A 15,999-nucleotide genomic window follows, 5' to 3' on the forward strand; every position below is an offset into this window, starting at 1 on the left:
GAGGAAGAGATTTTGCAGTATTCCCCTGAAACAAAGCAAGCCTACAGCTCCTTCGGCTGTTTCACACCTTGCCCCACCCTAGATTAGCTCCCAGCCCTCTCCTTCTGCTCAGCAAGGAGCACAAAGCCTTTCCCACTCTGCTACCAGGTATACCCTATTTCTTCCTCTTGTGCTGCTTTATTAACTCCAGTATTTTCCTCAAACCCACTTAAAGCTCACCTCTTCCTCCTGTCCATGGCCCAGCTGAGACCTCGGCAGGGTTGTAAGGCAGTGTGTGGTGGGGCTGTACAGCCCTGCTATAAAACCCAGCTCAGTGACACTGACAACTATTAGCTTACAATTTTCTGGCATTCCAAAACATTAAATTCAGCAAAAAAGAGTGACAGCAAAGTCATCGCCATAAGCTTTCAGAAACAGATGCAATCAAGCAAACATTATGTTTCAAAGCAAGCAAGAATCTGGCATGGACTGCGATTCCCCACCAAAAGAAAGGCATATCACTTACTTGTGCTTGAGCAGAAGTTCACATATTTTTTCTTACTTGCTTAAGATCTAAGACAACCAAAAAGAAGGAAGAACAGCTCCTGCTGCAGCTTTCACTTCATGGGTTAAACGCCATGTTCACAGGAACTGACCTCCCCCAGCTCACTTCCGACCACCACTGCGGTTGGTGAGTCAAAGCATATAAACGTGGCAAATGCCCGTGGAGGAGCTGTGCTAAGCACAAGTCACAGGAGATTACTGCTGGGTTTGAGTTTCAAACCATCTGAAAGGCAATACAAAGGATGTGGATGGTTTAGAAGCCTGACTCTTTCTGAAATAGAAAAGAGAAAGCTAGATCATGGAATCATAGAGTCTCGGAATGGTTTGGAGTAGAAGAAACCTTAGACAAACACCATCTTCTTCCAACCCCCTTCCACTAGACCAGGTTGCTCAGAGTCCCATTCAACCTGTTCTTGGAAACTTCCAGGGATGGAACAGCCAGAGCTTCTCCAGGCAGCCTGTGCCAGGACTTCACCAACCTCACAGAGAAGAATTTCTTCCTTATATCCAACCTAAGCCTGAGCGCTTTTAGTTCAAAGCCATTCCCCCTTGTTCTATCACTACATACCTTTGTAAAAAGTCCCTCTCCAGCTCTCTTGTAGGCCTCCTTCATATTTTTATAGAGCTTTTTGCTTAGATACAGTTCGATATTAATGCAAGAACAGTCAGTAACAGCAGTAACGTCATGGAAACCAGCAAAAACACAGTTCTCAGCACGCAAACTCTCAGTCTGCTTCACAGTCTGAGAAGGGAAATGAGAAACCATAAAAGTGACAATAAATGCAACTCCACCAGCAAGGGATGGAGTTTGTTAAAAGCTTTATATCAAATGTCTTGAAAATGTTCAAAGCTTCTTCTTCCCCTATCCTGCTCTCCCATCAGAATCTCCATGGGAAACGATAAAGGACAAAGCAAAATCTAAAATTTTCATATAAACGCTGCATTTCAGGGCAGACGCCATCTCTGAGGATCCACAGAGGAGCTGCTGCTTTGGGTTCTTACAAAAAACCACAATGTTGGCAAACCATGCCAAATCGCTCGGTCTGAGCAGGGCTGCCAGAAATTTGGTATATTCAGTCCACCTCATACCACCACAGAAATACAGACACGAAAAAAAGAGTTTTTCACAGAAAGAACCACATAGCTGAAATTAAAAAAATTTGTGCATATAAAGCATAAGAAGGACCAATAGTTTCCCTAGACCTATAACAGTAGGATTTGGGATTTTGGGATTTGGTGTACTTTTATCCTGTTCTGACTAATTTTAAATGCCTTAGATGAGGATGCTTTCACTAACAGATGTTTCTGTAGCATCTTGAGTGTCACTACTGAACATCATTAACATTGTATCTTCCATAAACCTGCATCAAGATACCCTACCTTTATTCTCATTAGATTCTCCTAAGGTACACACCTGCAAGGTAATCCTAATAAAGGCTGTGCTTTACCAGCACTGGCAAACACCTTACGTCTCTCATCATCTGAATCACAACAGACATATTCTGGAGAAAGGAGTTTTCAGCTCTGACTTCTGTTCTTCTCGAGCAGGTTTTCACATACAATTAGTAAACACCTCTTTTACACACTCATTTCAGTGCAGTTTCTGTATCTGTCATTGCAATCTTTTTTTTATTGCCCTATGCGGAACAGCACCTAATTCAGGTACCTGTGCAATGCTATTCCAACAGTCCTCTGCCTCTGGGACATTTCACATTTGATCCCGCAGCCAGGGATTTCTCCACAACTGCTTTAAAGAAATCATTACAGAATTTTAATTACTCATTTAATCTGGTATACTTCCATTTAAAGAATTAGCTTTTCAACAGACCTACATCAGCCCTTCCCTCACAACAATAAAACACACTCCTTGTCCCACTCAATGCTCCCCAGACAGGGTACTACAGCACAGTCCTCATTTTCTATCCTGCACGTAAATGGAAAAACCTCACACTCCAGACCCACATTTGTCCAGCCAGAAGCACTGCGGGCACAGTTAGTTCTACATGAAGCAGGAATGCATTGTCAGAACAGGCTCTCTGACCCCCTACCGTTGCAGGGGCAGCTTGGGCACTAGGGCCTTTCCCTTAGACACAGGTTAGCTGGCAAACTGCTATTAAAACTGGCTATAAAAGTGATTCTTAAATGTTTACTCTATATTTATATAATTACAGTGGTCAGGAGAAGATTTCTGAGTGACAAAAATGAGGAGCTTCAACACCTAATTCTGTATTACAGCACTACTTAACACAGATGTGTAAACCAAATCCCTGCCAAGATCTTCATACTTACCCAAAGACAAGATAAAGGAAAGGCAAAAATGCAAGCATGTCTCAGAAATCCTACCAGTCGAAAGTCATTACATACAACCTTACACTGGGGCAAGGAAAAAAAAAAAAAAACCAGACAAAAAAATCAAGCAGGCGTTCACTTCTAGTTTCAGGCTTTTTATGTTGCTCTGAGTACAGCTGGCCACCACATCCCCCACAGACAGCACAAAGCAAGGATCCTTCCAAGGCCAGTCAAATATGCTGCTTCCACCAAAGTGGCAATGATAACATCTGTTGAGATGTAATACAGGATCAACTCAACATGCCACTAACAGAGAAAATTTAAACTCCCTTCCAGGACAAAAAACCAGAATCTGTCATTAACTGTATGAAAGGTCATCTTTCCCTAGCAAAGAAGAAAAGTGGTATTTCTTATTTTATTTTTATTTTGTAGCAGGCTGCCAAGCAAATTCTTGCCAAAAATGAATCAAGGGGAAAAACACATCAGCCGAATGGGAAGAAGGACCAGCTTCCAACCCTGGTGATTCCAAGGAGGCCTGAGGAGTGGAAGAAACAACCAGAAAAGCCATACTGAGAACAGAATAAATTCACTCAAAAGGAAAACGAGAAAAAACAAAGTAAAGCACCACAGAATATATTCTCCCCCAGGACTAACATCAGGCACAATAAAGCCCCAAAATAAAAATTTTTTTTTCCTGTATGAAACAGGATGTGGTACTGCAGTTAGCAAGCACTTACCTTCAGCTCCTGAGGTTGTTGGTACAAAGTTAAAAAAAAAAGCTCTTGTGTTTCTACTGTGTTTTAACTGAGTCCTCTGTTAGCATCCACATGGACACTGAGGACACGCTGTCGGCTGCACAGCCCCTGCTCCCTTCAGCCACAGGAGTCAGCCCCATATGGTAGGGTTGTACTGAAACCTCTTTGTAGGAAGGCACCCAGCTCAACCAGGCTGACAGCCCACGGACAAGTCCAGGCTTACCACCTCCTGCAGAGAAGGAGGGACTGGGGGGGAAGCAGCTCCTTGCTGTGCATCACTGTTATCAAAGCACTGGACAGATGCAAATCCCAAGAGTGGAAAACTCCACATATAATTATTTCCTTGCCAATAACTTCTAAGTGTTTATAATTTGAACTCTGCTGAAGTATAGATGAGGACTGATGGATTTTGGGGGGCTTGGGGGATTTTTTTAAGTAGTCATATACGTTCTCTCATGTGTTTTAACACAAATATTGTAATTTCTAGATCTGTTTCTGTAGTGCTGCTATGATAACGAACTACACAGATAACAAACTACAATGTCCTGAACCAATAACAAGGTTGTGTGCTCCTCCACAGTATCACAGAATCATAGAATGGTTAAGATTGGAAAAGATCTCTAAGATCACCAGGTTGAACCATCAATCCCCTCACCACCTGCATGTTCACCACGAACCAATGTCCCCCAGGTGTCACCTCCACACATTTTTGAACACTCCACCACTGTCCTGGGCAGCCTGTGCCAGGCTTGACCACCTTTTCAGTGAGGAAATTTTCCCTAATATCCAACCTAAACCTCCCCTGGCACAATTTGAGGCCGTTTCATCTTATCTTGTCACTTGCTACCTGGGAGAAGAGACTGACACCCACCTAAGTGGTAACTCTCAAGTTCTTTCATGCTGTTCTGTGACAAACTTGTACCACAGTTATTCTTTCTTATTTTGTTCATATTTGTATCCCTCTGGAGAGTACCAGTCTGGCCCTAGATTTCATCTCTCAGTTTACTTGGACACAGGTGCCCACCAGTAACTTTTGCATTAGCATTTCTATCATGCCTCAGAATTCGGGCATATCTTACAGATGTGGTCCCAAACTTTGGCATTATGACTTCAAGCCTCTGGTGACATTCCCGCAAGGCACACAGGAAACACGTTTCCAATTTGAAAAAACATGTTTAATCTCTCCATTTAGTGCTGGAGACTGTTCTTTGGTAAGCAAATTCCTGCATTTAGCTATAGTCTTCTCAATATTTACACTTGGCCTGCTTTTCATATTGACATACAGAGAATAAACATTAGGGGATAGTGAAAATCAAATCCCCATAAACGGAAGGCAGTCACAAACTTTTATGATTTAACAAAGTGTAACAAACAGGCTCTGAAAATCTCATTCTTCTGGAGGAAGTATTTAGCTGACTCTTCTCCCCAAATGGCACAGTTTAATTAGGCTAAACTAATCAGCACAGTAACTTTCTGTGACACCAAGATCAAAGGTAAAAGAGAAAAACCCCTGAGACTCTTCCACCCAGTAAGAAAAGCAGGTTAGATGACATGAAAAGACTGAGGCATAAAGAGTGACAAAGTAAAGGAGAAGAAGCCTGGGGCAGATGTCAGCCAGCCTGACATTGCAGGTGACAAAAGCCCTGCCAGAACACTGCTCACAGCACACATCAGGAGATTCAACCATCACACGAGGCTGTCAAATGCTGTTCCTAGAGAACTAGAGAAAAGAAGGTAAGAAGGGATGAGCAGCCAGACTCATCTCTTTGGTGAATACAAGTCTTGTCCTACTTTTGTGTGCTGAAATGCACAGCAACTAGTTTAACTTCAGCAGTAGATTTCAAGACTTAATTCCTGCATTGGCCAAGGTGCAGATACCAAGGTCCAGACATCAAAGTCCATCTTAAGTTGTTGCAGGTACCTAATTTAGAAGGGGAAAGGAGAATTAGGTTTTCATTCATGTACTTCATTACAATTAACATGAAACCCAGAACCCATGAATTAGTAAGACTGTGTTTTGCTTTGCTTTTCTCTTTTGCAAAAGGATTCATTGAAAATAGAAGATAATGGGCCTTTCTCCCTAATTTTTTCTTGAGTTCAGGATTGAGTACTGGGCAGATAACATGCCCAGAGTAAAAATTAAGGTAAGCACTTGAAACAGACTAGAACACTTTCTAAGGAAGTTTTAATTATAGCCAAGTATTTCTCATCATAATTTTACCCTCATCCTTCTCATTCTAGCTAGGTCAGCAGAAGCAATGGCATTTCTCTGACGCACAGGACAAGTCCCACACACCACCACTGTGGGGTCCTTCAGCACAGCAGCAGCATTTCAACACCTTTTCCTCCTCCTGCCTCTCCCCCATTCAAACTCACTTTGCATCTCATGTTTCTGGTTGTTAACTCAATTTAGCTCTGATCGCCAGATTTAGTCTGGCTGCTTCCTGCATGACACAGGGATGCTTATCCATGGACTACTCCTGGTCTCCCAGAAGGGAATACTCCATACAAAACTAATCCCTATACAGTGTCCTCAGAGAGCAGCCAAAGGCAGCTGAGCATGAGGTGCAGTGTGTAGCTGCAACTATAAATGCATTTTCACCATGGATTTCCCAAGCTGAAGCTGTCATTTTGCCTGACAGCCTCAGAGCGTTCACTGACGTCAGATGTCTATATCACCTCTAAGATGCACACACTGGATCCCAATGAAGGGATGCAGGCAGAATCTTTATTTAGCATTCCTGAGACTTTCCTCTTAGATGAGCACAGACATGCTTTTTTTTTTTTCCCTTGACAAGTAAAAGGTTTTTCATTATGATGAAAGAGTCCTAATTTATAATTACACTGATTGTGCAAGTCAAAGATCTATTTCAGGCTAATAATACACCTGTGACTTCACATCTGTACTACTTTAACACCGGAATTGCAACACCAGAGCAATCCATTACCGTAAAAACCTAAAGAGATTTATTCTACAAACAAATTACTGCAGCCAAAGCCATCTCAATTTGTTTCTTTCAGATTACCTGCAGATGGGTGATTTACTGTTCCAAGATCAAAGAGAAAGATGGCAGATCTCCAATTTCCAGAACTGGTGAGTTGTGGGGAGAGGGGGGAACAGAGAAAAGCATTACACTGCCCACCTTCCAGTGATTTAAAAGGCATTAAGTTGAGAAACAGCCTGATCTAGTCCTATGAGAAAATTCCAGCCTTCAGTCAAAACCATGTAAAAAAATGCTTCATGTGCTTCATTTCTTCTTTTACTAATAGCTTATTAAATTGTTATTCCTAATGACAAAAGTGGCATGCAAGGATCTCTCTCTGCTCAGTTGATGTCCCTGTGCATCTTCTTAATGCCACATATTGCAATGTGTAAGATCTCATCTGACCAGCAAGGTGAGTAAAAATTATCCTCCCCTTAAGATTTAATGACAATATAATTCATCTCCAGCAGTGTCCCAAACAACTGGCTTTCTCTTTATAAACCTGAATTGTTTTATTAGTTTTAGTAAACCAATAATTAGCCTTTTCTGATTTAAAAAGCTATTTAGGTACTAAATATAAGTAGGTAAAACTGAGCTCAGATTCTTTGCTACAGAAGTGAGCTTTCCAGGGCAGGACTAGCTTTTCTGTGTGACCACAATGTACTGTCACTCCATACTGCAGAAATTAAGAAAATTCGACTTCATTATTGAAAAGCACAGGGAGTATTTTTATGCTATTTTGACAGCAGAGCTGCATATTTCAAAATCCAGAACAATTTTACAATAATCACTAAAGGAAAACATTTCAGCTCTCAGTGTCGCTCAGTAGCACCCTACTTGAAGCTTAAAACTTTCACAGAAAGTGACCAAGCCACAGAGTCTCTGAGGCTGGAAGGGGCTTGGGGTTACCACCCAGTCCAACCCCTCTGCTCAAAGCAGGGCCACACAAAGCAGGCTGCTCAGGAGCTGGTTTGACTAGTTCCAAGCATGGACATGCATATTACAATATGACATCTATAATAATATTTTTGTCCCTTTTAAAACAAATATAACTAAAGAACAATGTAAATTATCAATAAATATTGTTCTCAAAAAATAAACCTTTTATTGAGAAAAGGACACAGAAAAAAAACCATTTCTGACTGATGAGCTGAATATGGGCAGCAGCTGGAGAGAAGAAAAACAGGTCAATGTGGTGCCTCTGCTGTAGACTGGATGATCAAGTACCACGTGGGCTCACAAAAGCACAGTCACAGTTTGGAAGAGCCTTTAAGAGCCTGGACAGCACTGAGAGGCTAAAAGCAAAAGCATCACTAGTCCCATGCCTCTTCCTCATATCTGTACTTCCAACAAAGCAATCCCACACAGTGACTGCAAATCCAGCACAAGGAAAGCCTTGAAGGGGTCTAGCCAATGTGAGTGTCTACTTTTTGGAGACTTGTAAGCAGCCCATGATGTTGACCAAAGGTCCACACTACACCTGCACTGGTTTCTCAGCTGACTAGAGAACACAATCTTTACCCTTCTTTGCAGCCTCAGGCTCTGCACCCTACTCCTCCAGAGACCAACATACCCAAGTTATCCCAGAGCAGCTCCTGAAGTGAAACTCCACGTCTCTTCCAACTCTGGGGGGACACACAAACATATTCTGTACTCTGCAGATGGAGGAGCAAAGAGCATTCTTTCCCTTGCACAACCATCTCCTTAGCTTAGATCAATGCTTCCTCACTCTGTGATCCACAGTCTCTAAGATCCAAAGTGAGAGCAAGGAAAAGAACATGGGAAAGGTTAAAGGTGTCCATGGGAACAAATGCACAGATAAATAAAGTTGAAGAGACTGAAAACCACTGAACCAGCTCCAGTATTTTGGAACCCAGTCGCGGGATAGCATAAAGCATCCTTTATTTCAACCTGAGAAGCTCCAAAGAAAGTAACACTAGATCAAAGGCCTGTAATAAAAGAGTACAGAGAAAAACTGGAGTAAAAGGAATTAGTATTAGTTTTCCCAACTAGACTTCAGTTAATTCATTGTATCTATAGCAGCTATTTCATCTCTCCCGTTATCTACAATTGCACTTTCATCCAATCTATAACCACTACAGTGTGAAAACCAAGGACATTTTGTAAGAACCCAGGTTATCATTTGGGACATCAGTTATAAATTACAAACAATAAAATCCTTGTGAATGACTGCTAAACGTTCATTCTAAAGAAAACACAACACACTTCATCTCAAAATTGCATTACAACTCTGCCAGCAATTATTTTAAAGAAATTTTTTAAGAAATTGGAAGCTCAAGCTGAACAGAAACAGGTAGCAATTTCAGAATCAGACCATTAACCAAAAATATGCATTCAAATTAATATTGTGAAAATAGTATACATTCTCTCTTGCTTAGGTGAGAGCTTTCAATTCTGAAGTAAACTTAGACAGAGTGTGGTCTATCATTACATAAAATATAACTGGCAACTAGCATTTTCCAATACATACGTATAGCTAATACAGGTAATTATAAACTATGGTACTTGCACAGGACATCTGAATATTTTTGTTTAAAATTATATTGCATAAAACAGCACATACTGCATGGAAGTCACTGTTTAACTAATTACTGGTTTCCATATAATTTCTGCATCATTATTCCATATTACTCTTTTATTAATGGAAAAATCTCAATGCATACAATGTATGCTTGATGGCAAAGCTTCATTATTGAGAAAGGATGACTGGAGGGATTTAAAAATAAATGCTATTACAGAAATTTAGATGCTATTAAGAAAAATGCAAAGAATTCTCACTGTAGAAGAAAAAGAATAAAAGAAAAGATCATTACGAGATTATTTCAGATAATAAATGACACTTGTAATGAATTTACAATTTTGAGCTCTTAAAATAATTGACACTGAAAGTGTAATTTAGTAATATCATCACAATCCTATCAGTTGCTTAGAATGGGTTGTAGATAAATAATTTTTGTTCGGTTTGAGTTTTTCAGATCTATTATGGCATATTGGCTTCAGAGAGCTTTAACTGCTGCCGACATCATGTCACAAGGAGAGGAACAAGACTTCTTTCAAAGCAGTACCTTTACATGTAAAGTGAGGACCCAAGTTAGGACCAATCAAATAAAAATCAAAACAGTAATACTAATACATCTCCAAATTGCCTAGGACACTTCCTGCTTCTTTGACAGCACGTTGGTGTCAGCAAACACTGTTGAGTCCTCCATAGCACTTCCAAAAAAGAAAAGAAACAAAAACCCCCAAGCACATGCATACACAAATTGCAGTAAAGTCTGATTATGCCCTGGCCACCCTGCTCCACTCTGGGAATGGTTGTTACACACCAGCTCATTGACTGTCATTGATCATGGCACCGACTGGCTGCACAGTCCTTAGCCACACTCATTGTGGCACTGAGGTCAGCTTCTGCATATGATGGGCAAAACCCTCAAAACACTGTGCTGATAGTCACCACACAAAGTTACTGCTCGAAAGGCACCTTAAGCCACGTTATCCTAGCTCATAAAAAAATTGAGGCTAATTCGGAGATGCTTAGAGCTCAGGTATCTTCCCCCCGTATCCAAATCTGGCATTCATAAATATATGCAAAGTCTGCACCAGCCACATTTCCCACCTGCCCTGCTTGGGAGGGACAGCTCTTCTCAGAGAAATCAAACAGGATGGCTGCAGCTCTGGCAATTTCTAAGTTAGGCCAAGTGCACAGCCTGTTGTGCACATCCTGTCGTACACAGCCCAGCACACACAGCCCTGTTGTTCCCCCACACTCACTCCAACGGGGCCACCACACCGCTGTGCCGTGGGGCCACCCCTCCTCTTGTTCAGAAGGGAATGAAAGACTGCCCATGTTAGAGAGGGTGTGCAGGGAAGGCTGCAGCACAGTGAGTAAGAGGCTTTGTTGGGGAGTTGTGGAGGAACAGCACTTGATTTCTGGTCTCCACTGCCACAGCTGTGGACACGTGTGTGGAATTAGACATGTGCTTGTGTTGGGGTGATCCAGCTTAGGAATCTTCTAGAAGAGTACTTACTTTGGGGAGGAGATCTCTTACCTGGAGATCTCTCCCTGTTGCTGTCTTCTGCCTCCTCCTGGCAAAGTTTCTAGGGTTGGAGAGACAGTGTTTTTCATATTTGTAGCAGCAAGCTACATAATCGATAGTGAATTTAGTGGAATAATGAGTAGTGCTAGATGTTCTGTGGAGGTGACATTTCAGTGTCAGCAGAGGAAGGTAATGATACACTTCTCTGTTATTACCATACTTCTTGATGAAAAAACCCCACTGTAATTTGGGTAAATGAAAGTAAAAATAATTGCATTTGTCACTTGTTCCTATGTAAACTTGGAGGGAAAGAAAATGTCTGTGACATTTTCTGAGAATGTATGGATTTACTTGCCCTTGTGGCAGAGCTGTGTGTTTCGGTATTGAGGCAATTGAAAAGTAAGTACAGCATGACAGTGACTTTCACTTTGTATTATTACCCTACATCTCAACATGAGAATGTGAAGAACCACGCAGTTTCCTCTTGACACCCATTAATCTAACATTTTATTTGATGCCAAATGAATAATATAATGACTTTTTTTAATTTGGAAAAATGCTGAGTTCTGTCTCATGCTGGAGCTAAATTTTCAAGTGATGCTTAACAGAAATTTTCTACAGCTGGGTAGGATTATCTTCTTTGAAGAACTGCATATCTGCGTGATGTAGCCTACTTTCCTTTTTCTTAAAGTTACCCGATGTTGTAATTTTGAATATAGAAAATGTGCAGAAAATCTAGTCCTTCAGAAATTCATCTCAAGTATCCGAGAAAAGGTTTGGTTTTTGATTTTTGGGTTTTTTGGTTTTTTTGTTTTTTTTTTTTTAAGCCAGAGGCTCAAATAATGAGATAAATCCGTTATGAGAAAAACAAGTAAGAGCAAGAGCCTGGTGGAGTTAGTTATACAGATTTTTGTGGTTACATACCTTGCTTTCAAGATTCTTACAGTTAGGATACATATCATAATGCTAGAGGCAAAAACTTGAAAGTCCTGAATTTAGGAGTAGTTAAAAAACAGGACAAACCTAAACCCACCCTTTCTTTCTGTGCCAAAAACCCCCAACCACAAACAACAAAAGAAACCTATTCCTATTTCTAGGATTGGAGTCAAGCTCGGTGCTGTAAGGAAATCCAAACCAAAAGAAATACTTCTAACATATGAAAATCCAGTGGGGATAGGGCAGATAGACACTGGAGATAACATTACAGCATTCTTGGTACTTTAGGGTCCTGGTAATGGAAATGATGTTTTTTACTCCACCTGCTCTCAGCAGTAGTGCTCTAAAAGCTCAATGACAGTCACCTGAAATCAAGGCATCTGTATTTTTTTTTTTCTTATTAATTTTGTTCATTTCTAAGTGGAGAAAGAAAAGTCTTAGTTTTGGTCCTACAAAATAGGATTAAATTAATTTGCAGTATTTTATTAGGAACAACCTGGTTTTGCTGTGTGTCAGAGACTGGCACTAGCTTGCAGTGTAATCCTGCTTCTTGTTCCTTCCCAGTACATGGGGAGTGTGTGTGTATAGACAGCCATGAAGAACTGCATCCAAAATTTAAAAATTCTTTCCAACTTACAGGATCCCACTTACTACCCCTTCAAAAACATGAAGACTTCATAATAGTGGATAAATTCACAATTCAATGTTAAAATTGAATCCTGTTTTTTATAGAGCTATTGTTTTTGCCTTGTTACCCTACCCTTCCCCCCCAAAAAAAGTTTTTGCATATGCAGGTTCCAAGAGGAAACCAAACCCGGGCCTTTTCACTTAAGCATGGGATCAGTTGAAGTTTAATTTCCCCTATAAATGTGATATGGCAATAAAAAACCCTTGCCACAAAAATTGCAGAGGTCTGGAGAAAACACTTCGCTGAAAAAGCTCAAGGTCTTGACTTCTTTGGTTATAAGAGGCAAACTGGTTTGACTTGGGTTATATTTAATGAATGAGTGGTAAAAATTCCATGGTGTGAGAAGGTGGAAAGATCGAACTGGAGTTATTTTCTTTGTAAAAGTGACTTTGTTTTTAAGAGGAATAAACAGTATCAGTTTTTGAATACTTCTTTCTATACTTCTGATTCCCAGTGAAAAAGTATTTTGTTGCAGAAGAAGAGGTTTTGACATACTTTTTCCATGTCATTAGGTAATAATAATTGAGATGAGGTGTTTCTGTTTGCTGGTCAATTGAGCTGGAGGAAACCATGTCATTCCCAGGGTTCTGCAGAGTGCAGGACCTGTCACAACAGCAGCCCTGCCTGCAGCACCACTGTAGAAGATGCCTCCAAGATCAATTCCACTTTCTGCTGCTTGTTGTCTTGCTGGCTCCCACCCTGAGCACAGCTTTCACACCACTGCCCTGTGCATGGGATCAGCTGAATCAACTCTGAGTTGCATCAAAACCTTCTAAGCAAGAATAAAGTAGTGTCTGTGGTTGAGGGAGCAGGGCAGGATGACTCTTTCAGTGGGAGGATGTTAAGTGTAGTATAAAGCCACACCATTAGTCCTACCAACTTTTCCTGGCACCTGTCTTAAACACTGTCCTTTAGCTCAGGATTTACCATTTCTTTCTGCTTTTGGGTGCTTGGTCTGGTTTGTTAAAATGTCCTTTTTCAGAAATACTACTATGAGAAGCAGAGTGAGTGACAGTAGATACAAAACACGGAACAGTAGTGGAGCTCCTGTGCTAGTCCTACTAGGTGTTGACTTTCACTTCTAAAGGAGCTGCCCAGTGCTCTTGTGTTTCTTCTGAGCAGCCTGGATGGAAAAATATGATGGGCTTCAGGACTGGGCCCTCAAAGAGTTAAATACACAGAAGTACTTATCAGTGAATATTTAGATCACGGAGGACTGAGATTGGACAAAGACAGAACATTACTGACAGCCAGGGGGTTTATGTTGGTAATGGACTGGAGAATATCTTCTATCTAGTAGTAGCACTAGATTTTGACTTTGTAATTGTATTTTTCTGTTGTGTTTATGTTCTTAGTTGCATTGCTGTTGCTTTGCAAGAGGTGAGGTGTTCAATAAGTCTCTAAATGGGCTTTCTAGAACCATTACTTGTGTCTTTCATCATGTCCTGCAGCACTAGTCAGAGCTGACTTCCTAATAATCACAAATATCTTGAAGATTAAATACAGGTAATTTGTTGTCTTTTCTGAGGAAATGGTTACAAAATTCAACGTCTTACTGACTTATTGCTGGGCTCTGGCCCATAGACCACTTCTCAATGACATGGATAGTTCCAGTTTGAAAAGTGTGTTATACAGGCTTTGTCCTGTCCTCGAAGGCTTTGGTTCGTAAGGGCAGGGCTTTCTAGTCTTTTTTCTGTCTGTAAAATGTCATTGAATGTCATGGTATGATCTACATAAAAATGGTAATGATGAGCTCACAGTGTGTGTATATCCCTGGGGAGAGAAGCAACTCCTGCCTGCTGTCCCTGATGCCCAGATGGTGGTGACTCTTAAAAGACGTGTTTGCATCCTCTTTGAGCACCAAAACGGCATAATTTGTCAGCCTTTGCCACTTTTGGGTATTAAACAATCAAATTTAACAAATTTCACAGTTTGTTTGTTTAAATATTTTTTTTTTTCAAATGCCAAACCCCAGTAATTTTAATTTAACATTATCATGTATATTTCCAACAGGTTGCTAAGTGGATTGGAATTTTATGCTGTTAAATGTTATTGCAATTTAAGTTCTATAGTCCAAGAAGTTAATATATTATTATGGCTTTTATATAGTTTTTATATTTTTAATAGAATTAAATAACTAGAACTTTCAATTTGTTTCTAGTTTTATCCTGGTTGTTGTTTCACCAGGCCAGATTGGATGGGGCTCTGAGGAACCTAGTCTAGCAGAAGGTGTCCTTGCCCATGGTAGGTGTTAGAATGAGATGGTCTTCAAGGTCCCCTCCAACCTAAACCATTCTGTCATTCTCTTAACTGTGCATCCTGCAGGGAACAAAACATGATTCTTCCTATTAGTGCAAATGAGGTTTTCAATTAAAAAACACCTTGAAGCAATTATTTTTCTTGACAGGTCTGATTTTTCCTTTGCCTCAGTGCATCACAGAACCTGACCAGAGCATTCCCATTCTGAGAACACAGCTTTAGCCAATGGAAACTGGAGCTCAGGGCTGGTCCCTCTGAGTGGGTCTCTATGGAGTGTCTGCATGAAGGCTGAGGGGTGAGGCAGGAACACAGTGCCAGGGCTTCAGGAAAGCTCAGAATGCTCTGTATGGTCCAACTTCTCACAGTCTGGGTTCAGCACTCCAAAATTTGTGAGTGGTGAAATTTGAATGCCTCAGATCAAGAAAGGAACTGAACACAAACCTTACTCCCCCCAGGCAGCATGGCTTCACTATGTCCCAGCGAGTGCAAAGGAACAGCCAGCAACACATCTTGCAAAACCCTCTTCCTCCCTGAGAGGTACAAGCAGCACCCCTTAGCAAAGAAGGGTGGAAGAACTGTTAGTTTCTTGACCTGTTTGTTTCTTGATGATGATCAGCCTGTTTTCCTGTCTCTGAGCTTGCCCCTAACTCCAGACACTCCTGAACAAAAGATTCTCTTACACCTTAGCTTGGACATAACTTTCAGGAATCTCCAGGCTCTGGGTCCCACATGAGAACACCACAAGAACACAGGAAGCCTAAGGACCATGGAAGAGCTCCGCAGAAGTTTTCAAATCTGCAACATCAGAATTGTGGGAAAGCCGGATCCTTAACTCCCACTGGAGGTGCTCATGTCTTCATTTAGATCCCACCTTAATTGTACAGCAAACTGTATACATTGGACTGAGCTAAATCAAGAAAAAACCTGCATACATCATTTACTTTAAGAGCTGAATATCATTAAAAGTCCCATAGCAACAGGAGCTGTAAGATACTCCCTCAAACACCTCAGGGAATGCCTAAATAACAAATATTTTAAAACAACAAAACAGAAAAAGCATGGAGGGAAAGTCTGATCCAGCTCCCCATGTTGTCATGGTGACTTCTCAGTCATTTATGTACTTCAGACACATTTAGAAAATAGCTACATTTTTCAGCCTTCCCAACCAAATAATGCAAGAAAGGGAAAAAAATCCTGCCAGCTTGTCCCAAGCCAAACATATGGCAACTGGATCCTTTGATCAGGCAGCACCCCTGAAATATTTTAACCAATACTATTCCTGCACTGTGAATCAGGTACTCAGACAACATGGAAACCAATATCAGCAGAAAATTCAAATTAATAATCCATCCAATCTATTCATCATACAAGATTCTGACCACACTTGGACCAGACAGGTTTCTACTTTCAGATTATTTAAAAAATAATTACTTAAAACATTTCATTCATCCCCCATTTGCAGACACTGTTTGCAAGCAATTGGTTTT

General features: G+C 40.8%; 1 protein-coding gene across 6 annotated transcripts in view; it reads right to left on the minus strand.

The window, feature by feature from the left end:
• FGD3 (FYVE, RhoGEF and PH domain containing 3) overlaps positions 1 to 15,999 on the minus strand; it is a 102,502-nt gene that overhangs the window by 53,414 nt on the left and 33,089 nt on the right. Inside the window, exon 1 of one of the 6 annotated variants that reach the window (XM_048315501.1) lies at positions 506 to 639. The exons of the other annotated variants lie outside the window; for them this stretch is intronic. The gene's annotated coding sequence lies outside the window, so the exon portion shown is untranslated. Of the gene's footprint in view, positions 1 to 505; positions 640 to 15,999 lie in introns of those variants that run through there. 6 annotated transcript variants of the gene reach the window in all.

This window comes from Corvus hawaiiensis, chromosome 11 (assembly GCF_020740725.1).
Source record: "Corvus hawaiiensis isolate bCorHaw1 chromosome 11, bCorHaw1.pri.cur, whole genome shotgun sequence".
Taxonomy (NCBI): Eukaryota; Metazoa; Chordata; class Aves; order Passeriformes; family Corvidae; genus Corvus; species Corvus hawaiiensis.